A 23,293-nucleotide genomic window follows, 5' to 3' on the forward strand; every position below is an offset into this window, starting at 1 on the left:
TCATCTGTCGATGGACACTTAGGTTGCTTCCATGTCCTGGCTATTGTAAATAGAGCTTCAATGAACATTGTGGTACATGACTCTTTTTGAATTATGGTTTTCTCAGGGTATGTGCCCAGTAGTGGGATTGCTGGGTCATATGGTAGTTCTATTTTTAGTTTTTTAAGGCCCCTCCATACTGTTCTCCATAGTGGCTGTATCAATTTACATTCCCACCAACAGTGCAAGAGGGTTCCCTTTTCTCCACACCCTCTCCAGCATTAATTGTTTGTAGATTTTTTGATGATGGCCATTCTGACTGGTGTGAGGTGATACCTCATTGTAGTTTTGATTTGCATTTCTCTAATGATTAGTGATGTTGAGCATCCTTTCATGTGTCTGTGGGCAATCTGTATATCTTCTTTGGAGAAATGTCTATTTAGGTTTTCTGTCCATTTTTGGATTGGGTTGTTTGTTTTTTTGATACTGAGCTGCATGGGCTGCTTGTATATTTTGGAGATTAATCCTTTGTCAGTTGTTTCATTTGCAAATATTTTCTCCCATTCTGAGAGTTGTCTTTTCATTTTGTTTATGGTTTCCTTTGCTGTGCAAAAGCTTTGAAGTTTCATTAGGTTCCATTTGTTTATTTTTGTTTTTATTTCCATTTCTCTAGGAGGTGTGTCAAAAAGGAACTTGCTGTGATTTATGTCAGAGTGTTCTGCCTATGTTTTCCGCTAAGAGTTTTATAATATCTGGCCTTACGTTTAGGCCTTTAATCCATTTTGAGTTTATTTTTGTGTATGGTGTTAGGGAGTGTTCTAATTTCATTCTTTTACATGTAGCTGTCCAGTTTTCCCAGCACCCCTTATTGAAGAGGCTGTCTTTTCTCCATTGTATATTCTTGCCTCCTTTATCAAAAATAAGGTGACCACATGTGTGTGGTTTTATCTCTGGGCTTTCTGTCCTGTTCCATTGATCTCTATTTCTGTTTTTGTGCCAGTACCAAACTGTCTTGATTACTGTAGCTTTGTAGTATAGTCTGAAATCTGGAAGCCTGATTCCTCCAGCTCCATTTTTCTTTCTCAAGATTGCTTTGGCTATTCGGGGTCTCTTGTGTTTCCATACAAATTGTGAAAGTTTTTGTTCTAGTTCTGTGAAAGATGCCATTGGTAGTTTGATAGGGATTGCATTGAATCTGTAGATTGCTTTGGGTGGTATAGTCATTTTCACAGTGTTGATTCTTCCAATCTAAGAACATGGTATATCTCTCCATTTGTTTGTATCATCTTTAATTTTTTTCATCAGTGTCTTATACTTTTCTGCATACAGGTCTTTTGTCTCCTTAGGTAGGTTTATTCCTAGGTATTTTATTCTTTTTGTTGCAGTGGTAAATGGGAGTGTTTCCTTAATTTCTCTTTCAGATTTTTCATCATTAGTGTATAGGAATGCAAGAGATTTCTGTGCATTAATTTTGTATCCTGCTACTTTACCAAATTCATTGATTAGCTGTAGTAGTTTTCTGGTAGCTTCTTTAGGATTCTCTATGTATAGTATCATGTCATCTTCAAACAGTTACAGCTTTACTTCTTTTCCGATTTGTATTCCTTTTATTTCTTTTTCTTCTCTGATTGCTGTGGCTAAAACTTCCAAAACTATGTTGAATAATAGAGGTGAGAATGGACAACCTTGTCTTGTTCCTGATCTTAGTGGAAATGGTTTCAGTTTTTCACCATTGAGAATGATGTTGGCTGTGGGTTTCTCATATATGGCCTTTATTATGTTGAGGTAAGTTCCCTCTATGCCTACTTTCTGGAGGGTTTTTATCGTAAATGGGTGTTGAATTTTGCCAAAAGCTTTTTTGGCATCTATTGAGATGATCATATGGTTTTTCTCCTTCAGTTTGTTGATATGGTGTATCACATTGATTGATTTGCGTATGTTGAAGAATCCTTGCATTCCTGGGATAAACCCCACTTGATCATGGTGTATGATCCTTTTAATGTGCTGTTGGATTCTGTTTGCTAGTATTTTGTTGAGGATTTTTGCATCTATGTTCATCAGTGATATTGGCCTGTAGTTTTCCTTTTTGTGACATCTTTGTCTGGTTTTGGTATCAGGGTGATGGTGGCCTCATAAAATGAGTTTGGGAGTGTTCCTTCCTCTGCTATATTTTGGAAGAGCTTGAGAAGGGTAGGTGTTAGCTCTTCTGCAAATGTTTCATAGAATTCGCGTGTGAAGCCATCTGGTCCTGGGCTTTTGTTTGGTGGAAGATTTTTAATCACAGTCTCAATTTCAGTGCTTGTGATTGGTCTGTTTATATTTTCTCTTTCTTCCTGGTTCAGTCTCGGAGGGTTGTGCATTTCTAAGAATTTGTCCATTTCTTCCAGTTGTCCATTTTATTGGCATATAGTTGCTTGTAGTAATCTCTCATGATCCTTTGTATTTCTGCAGTGTCAGTTGTTACTTCTCCTTTTTCATTTCTAATTCTATTGATTTGAATCTTCTCCCTTTTTTTTTTCCTGATGAGTCTGGCTAATGGTTTATCAATTTTGTTTATCTTCTCAAAGAACTAGCTTTTAGTTTTATTGATCTTTGCCGTCTTTTTCTTCATTTCTTTTTCATTTATTTCTGATCTGATCTTTATGATTTCTTTCCTTTTGCTAACTTTGGGGATTTTTTGTTCTTCTTTCTCTAATTGCTTTAGGTGTAAGGTTAGGTTGTTTATTTGAAATGTTTCTTGTTTCTTGAGGTAGGATTGTATTGCTATAAACTTCCCTCTTAGAACTGCTTTTGCTGCATCCCGTAGGTTTTGAGTCATCGTGTTTTCATTGTCATTTGTTTCTGGGCATTTTTTGATTTCCTCTTTGATTTCTTCAGTGATCTCTTGGTTATTTAGTAGTGTATTGTTTAGCCTCCATGGGTTTGTATTTTTTACAGACTTTTTTTTCCTGTAATTGATATCTAGTCTGATAGCGTTGTGGTCAGAAAAGATACTTGATATGATTTCAGTTTTCTTAAATTTACCAAGGGTTGATTTGTGACCCAAGATGTGATCTATCCTGGAGACTGTTCCATGAGCACTTGAGAAGAAAGTGTATTCTGTTGTTTTTGGATGGGATGTCCTATAAATATCAATTAAGTCCATCTTGTTTAATGTATCATTTATAGCTTGTGTTTCCTTATTTATTTTCATTTTGGAAGATCTGTCCATTGGTGAAAGTGGGGTGTTAAAGTCCTCTACTATGATTTTGTTACTGTCGATTTCCCCTTTTATGGCTGTAGCATTTGCCTTATGTACTGAGGTGCTCCTATGTTGGGTGCATCAATATTTACAATTGTTATATCTTCATCTTGGATTGATCCCTTGATCATTATGTAGTGTCCTTCTTTGTCTCTTGTAATAGTCTTTATTTTAAGATCTATTTTGTCTGATATGAGAATGTCTACTCCAGCTTTCTTTTGTTTTCCATTTGCATGGAATATCTTTTTTCAAAAATTTTAATTAATTAATTAATTAATTAATGGCTGCATTGGGTCTTTGTTGCTGAGTGCGGGCTTTCTCTAGTTGCAGTGAGCGGGGGCTACTCTTCGTTGTGGTGCATGGGCTTCTCATTGCAGTGGCTTCTCTTGTTGCGGAGCATGGGCTCTAGGCACACGGGCTTCAGTAGTTGTGGCATGCAGGCTCAGTAGTTGTGGCTCGTGGGCTCTAGAGCACAGGCTCAGTAGCTGTGGCACACGGGCTTGGTTGTGCAATGGCATATGGGATCTTCCAGACCAGGGCTTGAACCCATGTCCCCTGCATTGGCAGGTGGATTCTTAACCACTGTGCCACCAGGGAAGCCCTGCATGGAATATATTTTTCCATCCCCTCACTTTCAGTCTGTATGTGTCCCTGGGTCTGAAGTGGGTCTCTTGTAGGCAGCATGTATACGGGTCTTGTTTTTGTATCCATTCAGCCAGTCTATGTCTTCTGGTTGGAGCACTAAATCCATTTACATTTAAGGTAATTATTGATATGTATGTTCCTATTACCATTTTCTTAATTGTTTTGGATTTGTTATTGTAGGTCTTTTCCTTCTCTTGTGTTTCCTGCCTAGAGAAATTCCTTTAGCATTTGTTGTAAAGCTGGTTTGGTGGTACTGAATTCTCTTAGCTTTTGCTGGTCTGTAAAGGTTTTAATTTCTCCATTGAATCTGAATGAGATCCTTGCTGGGTAGAGAAATCTTGGTTGTAGGTTTTTCCCTTTCATCACTTTAAATATGTCCTGCCTCTGCATTCTGGCTTGCAGCGTTTCTGCTGAAAGATCAGCTGTTAACCTTATGGGGATGCCCTTGTATGTTATTTGTTGTTTTTCCCTTTCTGCTTTTAATATTGTTTTCTTTGTATTTAATTTTTGATAGTTTGATTAATATTTGTCTTGGTGTGTTTCTCTTTGGACTTATCCTGTGTGGGACTCTCTGTGCTTCTTGGACTTGATGGACTATTTCATTTCCCATATTAGGGAAGTTTTCAACTATTATCTCCTCAAATTTTGTCAGTCCCTTTCTTTTTCTCTTCTTCTTCTGGGACCCCTATAATTCGAATGTTGGTGTGTTTAATGTTGTCCCAGAGGTGTCTTAGGCTGTCTTCATTTCTTTTCATTCTTTTTTCTTGATTCTGTTACGCAGCAGTGAATTCCACTGTTCTGTCTTCCAGGTCACTTATCCGTCGTTCTGCCTCAGTTATTCTGCTATTGATTCCTTCTAGAGAATTTTTAATTTCATTTGTTGTGTTGTTCATCATTGTTTGTTTGCTCTTTAGTTCTTCTAGGTCCTTGTTAAACGTTTCTTGTATTTTCTCCATTCTATTTCCAAGATTTTGGATCATCTTTACTATCATTACTCTGAATTCTTTTTCAGGTAGACTGCCTATTTCCTCTTCATTTGTTTGGTCTGATGGGTTTTTACCTTGCTCCTTCATCTGCTGTGTGTTTCTCTGTCTTCTCATTTTGCTTAACTTATTGTGTTTGGGGTCTCCTTTTCACAGGCTGCAGGTTCGTAGTTCCCATTGTTTTTGATGTCTGTCCCCAGTGGGTAAGATTGGTTCAGTGGGTTGTGTAGGCTTCCTGGTGGAGGGGACTGGTGCCTGTGTTCTGGTGGATGAGGCTGGATCTTGTCTTTCTGGTGGGCAGGACTGCATCTGGTGGTGTGTTTTGGGGGTGTCTGTGACCTTATTATGATTTTAGGCAGCCTCTCTGCTGATTGGTGGGGCTGTGTTCCTGTCTTGCTAGGTGTTTGGCATAGGGTGTCCAGCACTGTAGCTTGCTGGTCATTGAGTGGAACTAGGTCTTAGCATTGAGATGGAGATCTCTGGGAGAGCTTTGCTGTTTGATATTACATGGAGCTGGGAGGTCTCTGGTGGACCAATATCCTGAACTCAGCTCTCCCACCTCAGAGGCACAGGCATGACACTGGCCAGAGCAACAAGACCCTGTCAGCCACATGGCCAGAAGAAAAGGGAGAGAAAAAGAAGGAAAGAAAGAGAAAATAAAATAAAGTTATTAAAATAAAAAATAAATTATCAAAAATAAAAAACAATTAAAAGTAATAAAAAAAAATGTACAGACAGAACCCTAGGACAAATGGTAAAAGCAAAGCTATACAGACAAAATCACACAATGACGCATACACATACACACTCATAAAAAGAGAAAAAGGAAAAAAAAAAAATATCTTTTGGGAAGTCTGAGGTCTTCTGCCAGCATTCAGTAGGTGTTCTGTAGTTGTTCCTCATGTAGATGTATTTCTGATGTATTTGTGAGGAGGAAGGTAATCTCCACATCTTACTCCTCTGCCATCTTGAAGGTCCCCCCTGTTGTTGCTCTTATCATCATGAATTGGTAACTATTTTTTTTTGTAAGCAATTTTTATTTAAAAATATTTAAAAATTTTTATACAATTTTTAAAGGTTACTTTCCATTTACAGTTATTACTAAATATTGCTATATTCCCTATTGTACAGTACATCCCTGAACCTATCTTACACCCAACAGTTTGTACCTCCCACACCCCCACCTCTTTATTGCCCCTCACCCCTTCTCCACTGGTAACTTATTTCACTTATCACAGTGCCCTCTAAGTCCATCCATGTTGCTGAAAATGGCAGAATTTCATTATTTTTATGGCTGAGTAATATTCCGATGTATACTTATACCACATCTTCTTCATCTGTTCATCTGCTGATGGACACTTAGGTTGCTTCCATATCTTGGCAGTTGTAGATAATGCTGCTATGAACATTGGGTGCAGGTCTCTTCAAATAAGTGTTTTTGTTTCTTTTTCGGATATATACCCAGGAGTGGAATTTTTGGGTCATATGGTAGTTCTGTTTTTAGTTTTTTCAGAAACCTCCATAGGTTTTCCACAGTGGCTGGAATTGGTAACTATTTTTCACATGGTCCTCTCAGGGTGTAATGGTAGAAGTCATTTCATGATACCATGAGAGCTCCTCCCATCCTCCCCCTTCTTGTCTTCCACCTCCAACTCCATCAGATCTAACTGGGAATTAGTTGCCCAAACTATCTCTTTAAACTTCATTTTGGAAGCTTAGGTGCTATCAGAATAAAAATGTGACCCATTGAGAAAATTTTATATAATATATATGTATGTTATTTACATATAAATAGTTTTCTGATAACTTTATTCTTAAAGATAATATCATATTTGGGATAACGAGTGACAGCTCAGTTGACATTTCCTTAGCAAATCAGACCCTCTTCTAACTAACATTCTATGTTGCTAAAGATAAATTACTTGTTTTGTTCAAACTGTCAAGAAAGAAGGCATATAATCCTTTAGTATTCTCATTTTCCATTTTTTCTGTAGATTGTAACTATTTCTAAGCCACTCCTGATTTTGCAGAGGCTAGAGACCTACTTGTTTTTCAACTAACAGTGGGTAAGGATTGCTGTCTTTTATGCTTTATAAGGGAAGAAAAACAAAACCTAATGGTTTTCTTTTTCAAGACTGAGTAGCAGGAGGGATAAATATTTGGTACTGAAAACAGAGCCAGTGCTATTGTTCCTTCTTGGAGTGGGGAGCAATTGGGACTATAGATGGAGATGCAAGTGGTGGTGAGTGCCTTGTATCCCTGGCTACATAGCCACAGTGAGACACTACTCTTGACCTGAGGCACTTGCCTTGCCCACATCATCCTCACTAGATCTTCTCTGGGTAGAGCTGAGGTTTTTATAACATCCCTTACTCACATAGGTGGTACAGATCTAATATAGGATGGGAAGAGCAGCAGGGTTTAGAATACAGAATCATTCTACAGATGACTATGTCTGGCTGTAAATCCGGTAGCACTTATGCTGTACTACAGTTATTTATTTATATGGACTCGCCTCTCCTTTAGAGGGTGAACTCCTCTAGGACAGAGGTCATGCCTTATTATTCCCAGTACTTAGAAAAATGCACACCCTTGCTATGCTTTAAATGTTGTTGAATGAATAAGTGGAGCTGACCCTGCTCAGGGGAGATGCTTGCACATTGGACTATTTCATTGAATTTAGGTCTTTGAGTAGACAACTAAATTCCAGTTCATGTCCATGGAAGGCTGAGGACTTACAAGGGCAACAATAACAGCAACAAAATATCTTCAAAAAGCCTGTTCGTCCATGAGAACATTCTATTACCTAAGCATTTCTTGAATAATTTCAAATCTGAAACTCTGAGCTTTCCCTAAGTTATACTTTAATAAATGTTTAACAGTTTCAGAAAGGAAATGGTGTACTTAAAACATTTTTATATATGGTGATGAGCCCCAAATTGTTTATGCACATGGGTACAAATCCTCCCTTGCCCCTAACAAAGTACAGAGTGATAGCCTTATGAGTAAGCTTTTAACAAGTCATAGCAGAAAAGGGCCATTAAATTTCCTCTTAGGCTGTATAAAAACTGTAACTGTGTGCTGGTGAGGTTTCTTTCAGAGAAAGAAGGGAGAGATACTTGCAACTGGAGAGGACTGTTTATAACAGGAAGGTTTTGAGGAACGTGCAAGGAGAGCAGAGGTGTGTGGAGAATGCAAAGAGCCAGAAAAGCTGTAGATTGGCCAGCAAAGCAGGAAAAAGGGCCACGGTTTCCAAGGTTCCAGGAGGACCAGGTGTCCGATCTTACCTGTTTTCTCACAGAGCTTGAAATAGTCTCCTCCCTTGGCTTCTGACACACTGACCCCTTATGTTTTAGTTCCAACAACTTTTTTCTTTCCTTATTAGTCCTCTTTATGGGTTTCTCTACCTCCGTCAGTCCCTTAAAAGAAGAAGTACCCAGTTGTTCTGCCCTTAGTCCATTTTCTTCAGTGATCTCTCTCTTCAATGAATATGGCTTCTTCAACTACTACTTATGTGTTGATACTTTCATTCATTCAACAAGTATTGACCATGCCCACAAACTGGGATAGGTCAATGAATAAAACAAAGTTTTCTGCCTTGTAGAGCTTACATTCTAATGGTGGTGGTGATGTTGGTGGGGAGATTATAAACAACACAGTGAATAGGTAATTGCACTGTGCAGTAGAAAAGTGCTGTGGAAAAGAGAAAAAGGCAGAGGATATAGTAAAGATCAGGAATTCTGGGGAGGTGAGTTGCATTTATAGAGATAGTGGTGAGGGTTATTCTCAGAGGCTGACTTTTGAGCAGACTTGAAGAACACAGGGAGTCAGCCGAAGCATCTGGGGAAGAGTGTTTTGGGCAGAGGGAGCAGCAAAGGCAGAGGCTGCACGGCTGGCCTGGGGTGTGCCTGGCCAGTGTGGATGGAGCCAAGTGTTGAGGGGGAGGGTAGAAATTGATGAGGTCAGACAGTCAATGGGGGCCCAGATCGTGTGAAGTTTTATCGGCTATTTTATGTCCTGTATGGGTGAGTAAGGTGGGGAGCCACTGCAGCATTTGGAGCTGAGGGTTGACATCATCTGACATATTTCAGAGGTTCATTCTGGCTGAGGAGATGGACAGACAGTGTGTTACGGAGAGAATGTGTGCGAGGGTAGAAACTGTGAGACTAGTTATTGGGGTGAGAGATGACAGTAGCTGGGACCAGGGAGGTAGTAATAGAGGTGGTCAGGATGGCTGGAATCTGGAGCTATTCTAAAGGTAAAAACAAAAGGATTTCCTAATGGATTAGAAAAGGCATACGAGAAAGAGAGGAGTTAAAGACGCTCCCATGGTTTTAGGCCGGAGCGATGGGAAGGTTGGAGCTGCCATCAGCGGAATTGAGAAATGGCTGTAGGAAGAACAGGTCTGGCAGAGTAAAGATCAGGTGTTCAGTTTTGGATATTTTGAGTTTGAGGTGTCTATTAGATATACCAGTGGAGATGGCAAGTAGATGTTATATACAGGAGTTTGGAAGAACGTTTTGGGCTAAAAATAGACATTTAGGAGTCAGAAGCGTATGGTAGAGGATGAGCTCTCTTAAGGAATGAATGTAGATGGAGAAGAGAAAAGGTCCAAGACTGACCCCTGGGCATTCCAGTGGTCAAAGTTCAGGGAGAAGAAGAGGACCCCACTCCACACCCCCCGAAGAAAAATAGACTGAAAAAAATGACCAAGAAACCAATGAGTTTGGAAGAGAGTTTTCTATTCTGGAGGCCAAGTGAAACTACATGCATTGAAAAATAAATCTTGGGCTTCCCTGGAGGCACAGTGGTTATGAATCCGCCTGCCAATGCAGGGGACATGGGTTCGAGCCCTGGTCCGGGAAGATCCCACATGCCGCCGAGCAGCTAAGCCAGTGAGCCACAACTACTGAGCCTGCGCTCTAGAGCCCACAAGCCACAACTACCGAAGACCGTGCACCTAGAGCCTGTGCTCTGCAACAAGAGAAGCCACTGCAGTGAGAAGCCTGTGCACCGCAAGGAAGAGTAGCCCCCGCTCGCCGCAACTAGAGAGAGCCTGCACGCAGCAAAGAAAACCCAACGCAGCCAAAAATAAATAAATAAAATAAATAAATTTATTAAAAAAAAAAAGAGAAAAATCATGATCCACTTTGTCAAAGCAGCTTAGAAATCAAGTAAGGTGAGATCAAGATTTGACCATTGGACTTAGCAGTGTGGGATTTGATGAGAGTATAACACTGTCTGTAGTGAGTTTAAGAGGAGCTAGGAGGAGAGGTTGAGAACCCTGCAAATAGGAAAAAAGACATGGGGCAGTAGCTGGTGGAAGAAGTGGAGACAAGAAGGATTTTTTCAGACGAGAGGAATAATGGCATGCTATTATGCTGATGGGAAAAAGTCCAGTAGAGAAACAACCACCACACCCAACCAGCCAAAAAGACAACAGAACAAAAGAGATGGGAAAAGTCCTGGAGCAATATTCTTGAGTAGGCAAGCGGACATGGGATCTAGTGGGAGTCAGTGACTTGAATCTCTATCTCTGGCTTTCTGCACATCTCCACCTGCTTGCCTCAGAGGCTCTGGAAGCTCAGGGTGTCCTCAGATGAAATTATCTTTCTCTTTCCTACCCACCAAACTGACCTCTTGCTATGTTTCTTAACCTATGCTTCCCTCATCCATCTAGTGGCCCAAGTCAGAAACTTAGATGGAGTGGTCCTGGAGGTTGTCTTCTCCCTCATCCCTCTATCCAATTGGAGAGCAAATTCTGTTGATCCTATCTGTTAAAACTCTCTGTGCTACTTCCACCAACAAAGTTCAGGCCCTCAGCATTATTCCTCTGCATTATCAGAATAGTTCGTTGCCCTCGGTCTGGCTTGCCTTGAATTCAGCCTTCTCAACAATGTCATTGTAATCTTCTAAAAACATAAATCTGATCTTATTGCTCTGCTGCTTAAAATCCTTCAGTGGTTGCCTTCTGGATAAAGTTCTGAAGTCTTTACTACAGCTTAAAGGCCATAGAAGTAGTGTGATCGAAGTGTTTGAATATGGTAGTGGTAGGTATTATAGCTCATCTCGTGTGTGTGTTTTTCTGTCTTAAAAAAAAATTTGTGATTTTTGTCCTGTTGCTGTACAGATAGCACTGTGATTGGTGTTTTACCATTTACCAGATAATTTCACGTACTTTCTATGGCTCTATAATATTGGGTTGGCCCAAAAGTTCGTTCAGGTTTTTCTGTAACAGCTTACAAAAACCCGAACGAACTTTCTGGCCAAAACAGTAGTTTCAAGGTTGCATAGTTTCTCCCTTCCTCGGAATTCAAAGGGTTATGCTTTCTCCCCCTGACCAGACGTTTATGGGATAAGGCCCTTCATGATCTGTTTTTGGTTGACCTGCGTGGAATTTTAGCTTCTACCTGTCTGCCTTAAACTTTCTACTTCTACTCCTGCTACACTATGGGTCATTTTCCCGAGGTTCCATACACCTTTGTCTTTATGACTGCACATGCAGTTCCCTTTGTCTGAAGCATCTCTTTTCTTCACAGTCTGATTTTACCAGTCCTTCTCTGCATCTCCTCCAATGCCCCCAGGCTGGGTTAGGTGCCTGTCTTCTATGTGCCCATAACACACTTTACCTGCATTCGGCATAAAACCTAGTGTCTGTGTTAAAATTGTATGCAAACCCATTTCCCTACTCATTTAGGCAAAGTGTTATTCCCTTGCATTATCAGAATATTTCGCTGCCTTCAGTCTGGCCTGCCTGACAGTGTTTGACCAATATAGGGTGCATAATAGACTAAAAAAGCATTTTATTTCATAATTATCATATATGAGCTAAATGGTATAACATTAAGAAGGGCCATGCCTCAATTTAATGCTGTTTGCCTGAGAAACACATTAGACACTGGAATATTCTATCTCATTTTATGGTTTATTTTGTGGATTGGCATCCTGCCAAAGTTATTTACCACAGATTACGTATTGATTCAGCAGCAGAATGGGTTCTCACAATGAGAGTTCTTTCTCTCACTGTTTCTGATTTTTTTGCCTTACTCATCTGCTATTCTAACCCTGTCTTTAAAAAATAAAATCAGAATCCTGAATAGCAGGGCCTCTAAGATGGAAATAAATTAATTCAGCTGGAAAGAAAACCACTAAAACAATCAAATTTTATTTATAGCCTTTTGGGGCACTATCCAGGCTTTACTAAAATGTAAAGAAGCGGCTCACAAATATTGTTGAACAGTAAGTCCCTTGGGGATTTTACATAGCTGTGTTGGATATACAATTTGAAGAGTCCTGTTCAGATCTAGCCTCAGTTACACAGATTCTGATCAGAAATATCTGCTATACTACAGAAGATCAAGATAGCAGAAAGCTAAAGCACCAGGACACAACATTTCAAGGAAACAAGTAAAAAACACCAGAAAAGAACTCCATATCCAGGAAACAATGATAAAACAGACTTCTAGGGGAAAGGAACAAGAATCATCAATGCCATCACTCTAGGTTTTAGTAGCATGAGAATGTAAAGGTTATTAGTTTCCCCTTAGTTTATGGGAGCCAATATATTGTTTCTGAAGCTAAGACAGCATTCTCTTTCCCATCTTTACATGCAGAACAACTGTGGAATATATAACAAGATCTCTGCAGTGCAGAGTGGGGAGATTGTAGTCTTGTCAAATAAAACAGCAGACACCTCTGTTCTGAACACTTCAGCAGTTTAACTTCCATACCATACATCACCTCTCTCGTTTTTGAGTGTTGAGATGCAAAATTCTACAAGAACCTCATAAATCTAGACAGGAGACGGGACGTGCACATATGAGGAAATGAGAGGACAAGACAGTGTAGGATATAATACAATTGTAAAGTGTGCAGTGCAGGCTAAATGCACGGGAGCACAAAGGAAGGAGAGAGAGCAGGGAAGATCTGGGGAGGCTGTAAGGGCAAAGAAACTCAATGGGATTCAAGATGGGTGAAACTTGAAAAAATATTACTTAAAAAAAAAAAAGACCAAAAAAACACGATTTTGTTGTTTCTATGAACCTTAGTCCTCCTGGATGGTAAAATGGGGTGGAAGGTAGTCTTTAGAGAGCAATGGATGTGGTACTAGAAGCAGCAATGTACCGAAAATCACAAGACCAGGCTCAGTCAGAACTGCCCTAATGAGCTCGGTGACGTCCGTGTCACTGCTCTGGATGCGATGGTCTTGGGTGGATTCGGGACCAAATCAGTGGTTCTCACGTGGTATTGTGACAGTGTGTTGCTATCAGTCCTGGGGGTTGTCTGACAGTAGCTAGTTTCACATTATAAAATTATTTAATTAAAAGAATTGGCTTAGTTATCCTGATAAATAACTCGTAATTTATTCTAACATACTCTTGTAATGGAGGAGAGAAAAGGTCAATGAGAACGGGTGAGCTTGGGATGAACCAAAACGAGTGTGCCCCCATCATCAGCTGGGAGTGTGGTAGTGGAAAAAAGTAGGCTGAGAACTGTTGGGTTAGAAAATGATTGCTACAACTCTTTGCAGCATTGGCAGTTTAGGGTTCCAGGCCAGATGAAAAAAAAGAATTTCAGTGTAATTATGTACTTACGTTTCCTTAACATCCTTAGATTCTGTTCTAAGGATATGAGGATAAAATTTAGCAATACAAGTTGTTACTTGATTGATTTCTGTTTGCAAGCAAATTGTTTAATTCTCAGAACATACTTTTTCTTAGATAAAAACCTCCCTCCTTGCCTAAGGTCCTCCAACCCCCTCCCAAATCTGCTGCTTCTCTTGCATTACAAATCTTCTAAATGTAATCACAAGTATCCTATAAGAGAGAAATTTGATTATAGACAGAAGGCTATGTGACAGAAGTAGAGGGAAGCTAAGTCAGATAGAGAAGTTGCTATGCCACTGGCTTTGAAGGTGGAGAAAGAGGTCACAAGGTAAGGAATACAGGTGGCCACTAGAAGCTGGAAAAGGCAGTGACATGACTTCTCCCCTAGAGTCTTCTGAGGGAGTGTGGGCTTGCCACAGCTTCAGCTTGGTGAAATCTGGCCTCCAGAACTGTGAGAAAATAAATCTGTGTTGTTTTAGGCCACTAAGTTTGTGGTAATTTGTTAGGGCAGCGACAGGACACTAATACACTTGTATAATTATCTTTTATTTATCTCTATACAGCATTTATCACAGTTTAATGTAATCGTATTTTCACTAAACTGTCCATCTTTTTTTATACTCCATTTATATTTATTATAAAATATTGGCTATATTCCCTGTTGTACAATATATCCTTGTAGCTTATTTTATACATAATAGTTTGTACCTCTTAATCCTCTACCCCTATACTGCGCCTCCCCACTTCCCTCTCCCCACAGGCAACCACTTGCTCGTTCTATCTGTGTCTTTCTTTTTTATTATATTCACTAGTCTGTTGTATTTTTTTAGATTCCACATATAAGTGATATCACACAGTATTTGTCTTTCTCCGTCTGAGTAATTTCACTTAGCATAATGCCCTCCAAGTCCATCCATGTTGTTGCAAATGGCAAAATTTCATTCTTTCTTATGGCCGAGTAGTATTCCATTGTGTGTGTGTGTGTGTGTATATACACACACATATATATACCACATATATATCCACCACACCATGTATACAGACACACACACACACACATATACCACATATATATACACCACACCATGTATACACAAACACACACACATATATATACCACATATATATACACCACACCGTGTATACACACACACATATATATATACCACATATGTATACACCATACCACGTATACACACACATATATACCACATATATATACACCACACCATGTATACACACACACATATATACCACACCATGTATACACACACACACATATACACCACATATATATACACCACACCATGTATACACAAACACACACACATATATATACCACATCTTCTTTATCCATTCTTCTCCTGATGGACACTTGGGTTGCCTCCATATCTCAGCAAGTGTAAATAACATTGCTATGAATATTGGGGTGCATGCATCTTTTCAAATTAGTGTTTTTGTTTTTTTCAGGTAAATACCCAGGAGTGGAATTGCTTGGTCATATGGTAGTTCTATTTTTAGATTTTTGAGAAATCTTCATACTGGTTTCCACAATGGCTGCACTGATTTACATTCCCATCAACAGTGCACAACTGTTCCCTTTTCTCCACATCTCGCCAACATTTGTTATTTTGGTTCTTTTTGATGATGGCCATTCTGACAGGTGTGCTTTTGCTTTGCATTTCTCTGATGATTAGTGATGCTGAGCATCTTTTCATGTGCCTGTTGGCCATCTGTATGTCTTTGGAAAATATCTATTCAGGTCTTTTGCCCATTTTTTAAATCTGGTTGTTTGTTTTTTTGATGTTGAGTTGCATGAGCTGTTTATATATTTTGGATATTAATCCCTTATTGGTCATATCATTTGCAAATATCTTCTCCCATTCAGTAGGTTGTCTTTTTATTTTATTGATGGTTTCCTTTGCTATGCAAAAGTGCTTAAGTTTAATTAGGTCCCATTTGTTTATTTTTGCTTTTATTTCCTTTGCTTTAGGAGACAGATACAAAAAAAATATTGCTACGATTTATGTCAAAGAGTGTTCTGCCTATGTTTTCCTCTAGGAGTTTTATAGTTTCTGGTCTTATATATTTAGGTCTTTAGTCCATTTTGTATATGTGTTAGAGAACGTTCTAATTTTATCCTTTTACATGTAGCTGTCCAATTTTCTCAGCACCACTTATTGAAGAGAGTTTTTTTCATTGTATATTCTTGTCTCCTTTGTCATAGATTAATTGACCATAGGTGTGTAGGTTTACTTCTGGACTCTCTATTCTGTTCCATTGACCTATGTATCTGTTTTTGTGGCAGTACATATCGTTTTGATTACTGTAGCTTGGTAGTATAGTCTGAAGTCAGGGAGCATGATTCCTCCAGCTCTGTTCTTCTTTCTCAAGATTTAAACTGTCAGTCTTCTTGAGGGCAGGAATCATGTGTTTTTCTTGTTTGTATCTCCTATGCCTATCATACTGCCCTTAGAAATATTTATTAAGTAAATCAATTTATTAATATGATTCAGCGTAGAGGATGCCTCCAGAAAATTCTTCTTCTCTTTTCTCTCTATTGATATTCTTTGGCTTTGGGGTCAAAGCCCTTTAACTGGATATATGGGGGAATTATCTTTCTGGGTAAAGATCTGAGTCTTTAACTCCACAGTGTCCCCATCCCTTCTCCAGTCAGTCACCATGTTTCATCCCTCTACCTTTCCAGTGTCGCCTTTCTTGCCTCTCTGCCTCTATCCTAATTTTGACGTTCCTCATCTCTCACCTGGACAACACCATGGCCTCTCAACTGGTCTCCCTGCCACCACACACTTTAATCCATCCTTCTTACTGCTATCAGAGCGCTTTTCTAAAACACAAATAGATCATGTTATTCTGCCCAGCTCCCCCCCCTCCACCAGCTCTCATTGGCTCCTCATGGGCAACACCACCAGTGCCCACCCCTCAGCATGGTGTCCAAGCCCTGGCTGACTGAACGTTTTTAGACTCATGTCCTCTCCTGCAGACCCCATAAGCAGCCCCAGCCCCAGCCCTCACTCACCAGTTCCTGCTTCCTCATCCCTCCCACACCTCTTTGCCTTTGTTCCTCTCCTTCCTTCAGCTTGGACTGTCCAGCTCCTCTCTTGAAACCTATCAAAGTCCTTCCACACCTGGAAGGCTCAACTCAAAAGTCACTTGTCTGCAGCTTTCCCATCTCACGCCAGTCAGAATTTCTCTTCCATCTCTCCTCTGTGAGGGTGACACTCATTCCTCTATTTTTCAGCTTTCACTCAGCCTCGAATCACAGCTGGTTGTTTACCTGCCAGTCTCCCTCACCGAACACTAGTTTTGAAGAACAAGAACTGGATAGTATTCCTATTTGCCTGTCAGCCACAGCAGAGGCTCAATAAATGTTTACTGAGTGAATCAATCTGCTCTATAGGAAGGTCCCTCCTAGTCTATCACATTAAAATACCATTTGTGTTCTATATTTTAAGGTCAGTTTTATTATAATTTAAGGTTTTAATAGAAGGTAAGAGATTGCACAAGAGCCTGAACAACAATGTTGTTTTCTAGCTTTCCAGCGTACCCTTAAAATATGTGCAAATAAAATTATACCTGAGAATAAGAATATACCCGAGAATGAGAATAAACAAAAAGGGAATCAGTGGTTTTAAATCATATTACTGCTTTGTCTTTGATTGTTGCCCATGGTCCTTTCCAGTCTAGGGGTGGTGAATGAGATGAATTAGTGCTATTTTTTGCTGTGGAACTTGCTGGAAGCCCATTCTGGAATCTCTCTCTCAGAATTACATAGCCTAGAATGGCATGCTGGAGCCTCATTTTAAATAGATGCCAGTATAAGAAAACAGATATTGTATTCTAATGAAATATGTCACGTTAATTAAAATGTCACATTAATTAAAATATTTTTGCTGATGTACGCTTTCTATTTCTCTACATAGTAAAACAACACGTTTGTAAAACGTTTTGAATCAAAGTAAAACTTTTTTTCTCTCAATCTATTTCATAGTCAACACCTCTAGGGCGCTATCAAAAGAGATGATAGGGAAGGCCAGAGGGGTAAAGGGCGATGCATTTGGTTTTTGTTAGAGTAGATAATATGTGACTTATTATTCTCCACCCCATTTGGTGGAGAGGTGAGTGGAGGCCGTGAGGAATGGTGGTGGAAGGAGTATGATGTGATTTCTTTATAGGCCCGTGAACCGCTGCCTTTTGGTCCCACTCCCCCATGTTTTACTAATAATAACTAGTGAAGCTAAATAACAAAAACTAACATGCAGTGACTTGAATGGTGGTAGTGCATTTAGAGCTTGATTTTAGTTAAAATTTTATTTTTAGTTTTTTTAGAAAAGCATGTTGACTTATTTTTACTGTTTTTAGTTTTTTTTGAATGGCCAGTGGATGTACATGGTTATGCCCTGTCAAGTGCTCCCTCCTTCATCTGTCTAGCCATTCATTTCTTTTCCCCAGAAGCAATCACTTTTACTACTTTCTTGTACTGTTCCGGGGTGAGTCTATGCATTTATAAGCAAAAAGCCAGAGTTATCATACCCATTTGTGAAAAAAACCTTTTTTACACAAATAGCAGTATTCTTTATACATATTCATCTAAAACCTTACTTTGTTCAACTGTGTGTGTGTGCGTAAAGTCCTAGAGATTTTTCCATATTAGTCCATAAAATAGCTGTCTAATTCTGATTATTTCTGTCTGTCTCACTATATAACTGTAGTCTAATTTACTTAACTAGTCCTTTGTTGATGGACATTTGATGCTTCTAATCTCTTATGACAAAGAGTGCTGCAATGAAGATCCTTGTGTATATGTTATTTTCCACACATGTGAGTATAGCCATAAGATAAATTCCTAAAAGGAGAATTAATTACTCAGTCAAAAGGATGTGAATATATATATATATATACACACACACACACACACACACACACACATTTTTTTTTTGGTAGACATTGCCAAATACCCTTCCACAGAAGTTGTACCCATTCACATTCTTAACAGGAATGTATAATATTGCCTGTCTTCCTATAGCCTTCAAATTTTATTCTCTTTCTATGTCTTTTAACACACAGAACTGTGATGTATAATAAAATTATAAGAATATCAATGGGTCTAAGTTGGATGGTCAGAAAAGGTGTTTTTAAAAATTTTTTATAATTTTTGGCTGCATTGGGTCTTCCGTGCTGTGCGTGGGTTTTCTCTAGTGGCGAGTGGGGGCTACTCTTCGTCGTGGTAAGCGCGCTTCCCATTGTGGTGGCTTCTCTTGTTGCGGAGCACAGGCTCTAGGCGCGTGGGCTCACTAGTTGTGGCTCACGGGCTCTAGAGTGCAGGCTCAGTAGTTGTGGCCCATGGGCTTAGTTACTCCACGGCATTTGGGATCTTCCCGCACCAGGGATCAAACCTGGGTCCCCTGCACTGGCAGGTGGATTCTTAACCACTGCACCAGCAGGGAAGGTCCCAGAAAAGCTGTTTTTATTTAAAGTGTCATTTGAACACAGATAAGTAGAGAAAAATACATTTGAAGAAGAAAATTGGAAACTGTTTCCTTGATCTGAAGAAGCAATTATTCCAAAATAGCATCCAAACAGAGTACTGACATATAGTAGGTACTCAATAAGTTTGTTGAATAACTTCTGTGCCTCTAATGAGTTTTGTTAAATTCTCAGTGATATAATAGGATGGTCTTATTTAAAGTCTCATAGTGGTGATAAGATCATATATTTAAATGGCACTTATCTCTGTGATTCATTTCAATATATGCATCTTTTAAAAATATGTTGCTTAATTGGTCATTTGGCTAATCACTTGCAGGTTGTATGGAAAAGTAAATACAGAATATACATTATTAAAGGCAAATTTATTCCTTAAAGTGGAATTCTAAAATTAAATTTAGAAAACATTTAAAAGAAGGAAAAAACAACATTAGTCCTCTAATTCCAGCAGTTTGGTATATTTTCTTCCAGTCTTTTTTTCCCTTGTGTTAGTATGTAAATGTATATATATCATACACACATATCTGTCACATGTACATATGGAATTGTCATTATGTTTTATAGAATTGTAATCACAGTGAAAAAATAATTATATAGCCAGAATCAGACTCAATATTATAAGCTTTTAGTTATTTTTATTTTATTAAAATTAAAAAAAAAAATTTTGGCCGTACCGTGCAGCTTGTGGGATCTTAGATCCCCAACCAGGAATCGAACCCGCACCCTCGGCAGTGAAAGCACTGAGTCTTAACCACTGGACTGCCGGGGAATTCCCTTCTTGTTATTTTTAAATGAACTTTTTAATCCATTTTTATGGCTTCCTAAAATTTCACCAAATGGGTATATATTAATGTATTTAACCATTGCCCTGTTGTTCAATTTTGGGTTGTTTTCAATCTTATTGTTATAAATCACATTGTGGTCAGCAACTTTTTCTGTTTCCTTATAATGTGTTTTCAAAATGGAATCCTGAGACCAAGGGGTATGAACAGGCTTAAGGTTCTGCTTTGACTTGCTACTCTTTTCACTGTTCATGTGTACTGCTCTGATCTGTCCCTGAAGCTTCAATTACTCTCGATGTGCTAAGGACCCACAAGCCTATATGTTCAGACTAGACCCTTTTCAATACTCCAAGCCTGTGTCCAGCTACCTGCTGTACATCTTTCCCTAGATTTCCACAAGCACTTCAGATCCGTTGCTCCAAACTGGACTCATATTTTCCACCAAATCTTTACCTCTTAGTAGATGACAAATCTTGGTAGATGACACCTCTCTCCACCAGTCAGACACTCCAGCCAGACATGAAATCATCCTAGACTCTTCTCTCACTTCATCGTCTACCTCTCACTGGGGTCCAGTGAATGCTGCTGTTTCCACATTTCTTGTGTGCCTTTCCTCTCCATTCTTGCCACTCCCTCCTGGATGAGGGTCCTGATATAATTTACTAACCGGTACTTTGCCTGACACTCCTGCTCAGATGACACTCGGAGGTCAGTCATTTTCTTCCCAGCTTTAAAAGCGCGCAGTGATCCTTCCCTGCGCGCTTGTATCCAGTGCCCCCAATTATCCAGTGTTGGTCAAACTTTTCCATCAAAATACTCCTGAGAGGCAAAGTCAACATAGACTATAAGTCCATAACGTCTTTGAAATCTTTATTTTACTTTAAAAATTCATGTGAATTGTCTGGTCTACTTAAGTATGTATTTGTGCTTGTTCTAACATAAAATAAGAATTCTCCTTCTGAAATCTTCAAATGAAATTGATATGCCCTGAAGGTGTGCTATGGCTTTTGTGACTTTTTCTGGGACGTGACACCATATACATATAACCTCAGTTCAGTTTGAAAGGCACGGCTTCTAGAATAAAATCCGGAGAGCCCAGCAGAGCACTGTGTCTCAGCCTGTCCTTCACGAACTATACGCTGGGACCTCCTCCTGCCTCATCTCTCACCGGTCCTTCCAGCCATCCTGTGTTCCAGCCGCGCAGGGCCACCTGCCATCCTCACAACACCCAGTCCGTTTCATGCTGCATATTCTCCTCAAGAACATACCTGTTTCCCCTACCTGGAGTGCCCTCATGACTCTCAATCCTTGCTCTGTTTACCTTCTGCCCTGCAGTTCAGTCGACGTGATGACAACTATAGTTTTAATATTCAAATCTGCCATTATCTCTTCTGTGAAGACTTTTCTGACTTTATCAAGTAGAACTGGTTCCTTCTTCCTTTATAGCCCCACTGTACCATGTCTATACAGATCTTCCCGGACTTCAGCGAGGTTACATCCAGATAAACCCATCATAAGTTGAAAATATCGTTAAGTTGAAAATGTGTTTAATACACTTAAACTACAGGGCATCATGGCTTGCTTAGCTTAGCCTACCTTGAATGTGCTCAGAACATTTACATTAGCCTGCAGTTGGGTAAAATCATCTAACACAAAGCCTATTTGATAATAAGTATTGAAGATCTCATGTAATTTATTGAATACTGTACTGCAAGTGAAAAACTGAGTGGTTTTCTGGGTACAGAATGGCTGCAAGTGTATCAGTTGTTGTGTGGCTGACTGGGACTCAGTGCCACTGCCCAGCATCACAGGAGAGTATCGTACCGCATATCACTGGCCCGTGAAAAGATCAAAGTTCGAAGTACCTCTTCTACTGAATGTGTATCGCTTTTGCACCATCATAAGGTTGAAAAAATTGTAAGTTGAACCATCATAAGTTGGGGACCATCTATATATGTATATATCTCTCTCTATACCATATGTATTTCTACGTAGTATCTATAACATTCTGTTCCTTTTTTTCTTTCCCTTCCTTTCCCTCTTTCTCCTTTCTCGTCCTTCTCTTCACCTACTCAATGATTTTTAAACACCATGAGGATCAGGGAAACTGTTGAATTTGTCTCTGCTTGCCAAGTGCCTAGCCTAGTGTGACAAATGGAATGCATGTGGTACCTTTTAATTTTTTTTTGAATGAATGGAGGAATGAAGGGCATTTTTGATGTGCGGTCAAACTGCTTTTTAATGCCCCCAGAGGTACATGCTCTCCCAGTTTTACCATTGCTTCCAGATTAGGTTATCATATCAAACATTTTTGGGAATAATTTAATAGATGAAATGTTATCTTGTTTTATTTTAATATTGTTCTTTGATTACTAGGAGGTTGCCCACTTTATCATATTGCTTTATTTTCATGAATTATGACTGTTTTTAAAATTTCAACTTCTAGAGTCTTGGAGTTTTTCTTTACATTTTCCATGGAGTCTTAAAATTATTTTTATTATGTAATGTTCGATTCTGAAGTGTATATATAAAAATGATAGTAAAAATTTCTATGCTTTATTTACTGCAAATGTATTTTTTTTCTCACATGGTTGCTTATCTTTACTTTGGTTCCTTTTAAAAAACAAACACTTAGTTCTTTATATAATAAAGATACATTAACATTTAGAATTCATTGTGGTATATGCCATGGTTGTCTAAAGATGAGAATAATATTCTTAGGTTAGACTTTTTATTATATTTTGAAATCAATGCTTTCAAATGGGAAAGTATAATTTGAATCCAAATATCTGTCCTCAACAATCCATTTAGCACAGAGCCAGAATGATTACCTTAAAAAGTTCATTAGGTCATATCACTTCTCAATTCAAAACTCTCCGGTGATTTCTCATCCCATTCAGAGCAAAACCCGAAGTCCTTCCTAAGGTGCTGAACCTATATCAGCTTCCCTCTGGCTACTTCTCTGACACCATCTCCTACCCTTCTCTCCTCCCTCCTCCTTCCTCCCTCACTCAGTTCCAGCCATGCAGCCCTCCTTGCTCTTCCTTAAACTCACCAAAGATGCTCCCAACTGAAATCCTTTACACTACTGTTCCTTCTACCTGCTCTTTCCCCAGACCTCCTTCACTCTCAAGTCTCGTCTTATCAGATGAGATCGTCTTCTCTATGCCACCTAAAACAGTTAACCCACCCCCACCATGTCACTCTTTATTACTTTCCTGGCATTATATTTTTCTTCATAGCATGTATGACAACTGACTTCGTTTTGTTTACCACTGTTTCTCCAGTAACCAGCTCAGAAAATAGAAGTTGCATAAATTAATGAATGAATTTAGTCACTCATCTGATAACCTCTGAGATGACAACTATATAAAATGTATTTGGTATTTTTTCTTAGGTTGTGAAAAAAAATCTTTTTTTCTTACAACTTAAAAATACTACCATCATTAGTATCAGTTACTGCTATGGTTTAAATGTTTGTGTCCCGCCTCCCCCTCCCCCGCCCACCAAATTCATATGTTGAAATCCTAATCCCCAATGTGATGGTGT

General features: G+C 39.1%; 1 protein-coding gene across 1 annotated transcript in view; it reads right to left on the minus strand.

Annotated features, from left to right (window-relative positions):
* The window catches only part of CPA6 (carboxypeptidase A6), a 263,728-nt gene that overhangs the window by 11,441 nt on the left and 228,994 nt on the right, over positions 1-23,293 (minus strand). The window lies entirely within an intron of this gene.

Source organism: Eschrichtius robustus, chromosome 17 (assembly GCF_028021215.1).
Source record: "Eschrichtius robustus isolate mEscRob2 chromosome 17, mEscRob2.pri, whole genome shotgun sequence".
In the NCBI taxonomy this organism is placed as follows: Eukaryota; Metazoa; Chordata; class Mammalia; order Artiodactyla; family Eschrichtiidae; genus Eschrichtius; species Eschrichtius robustus.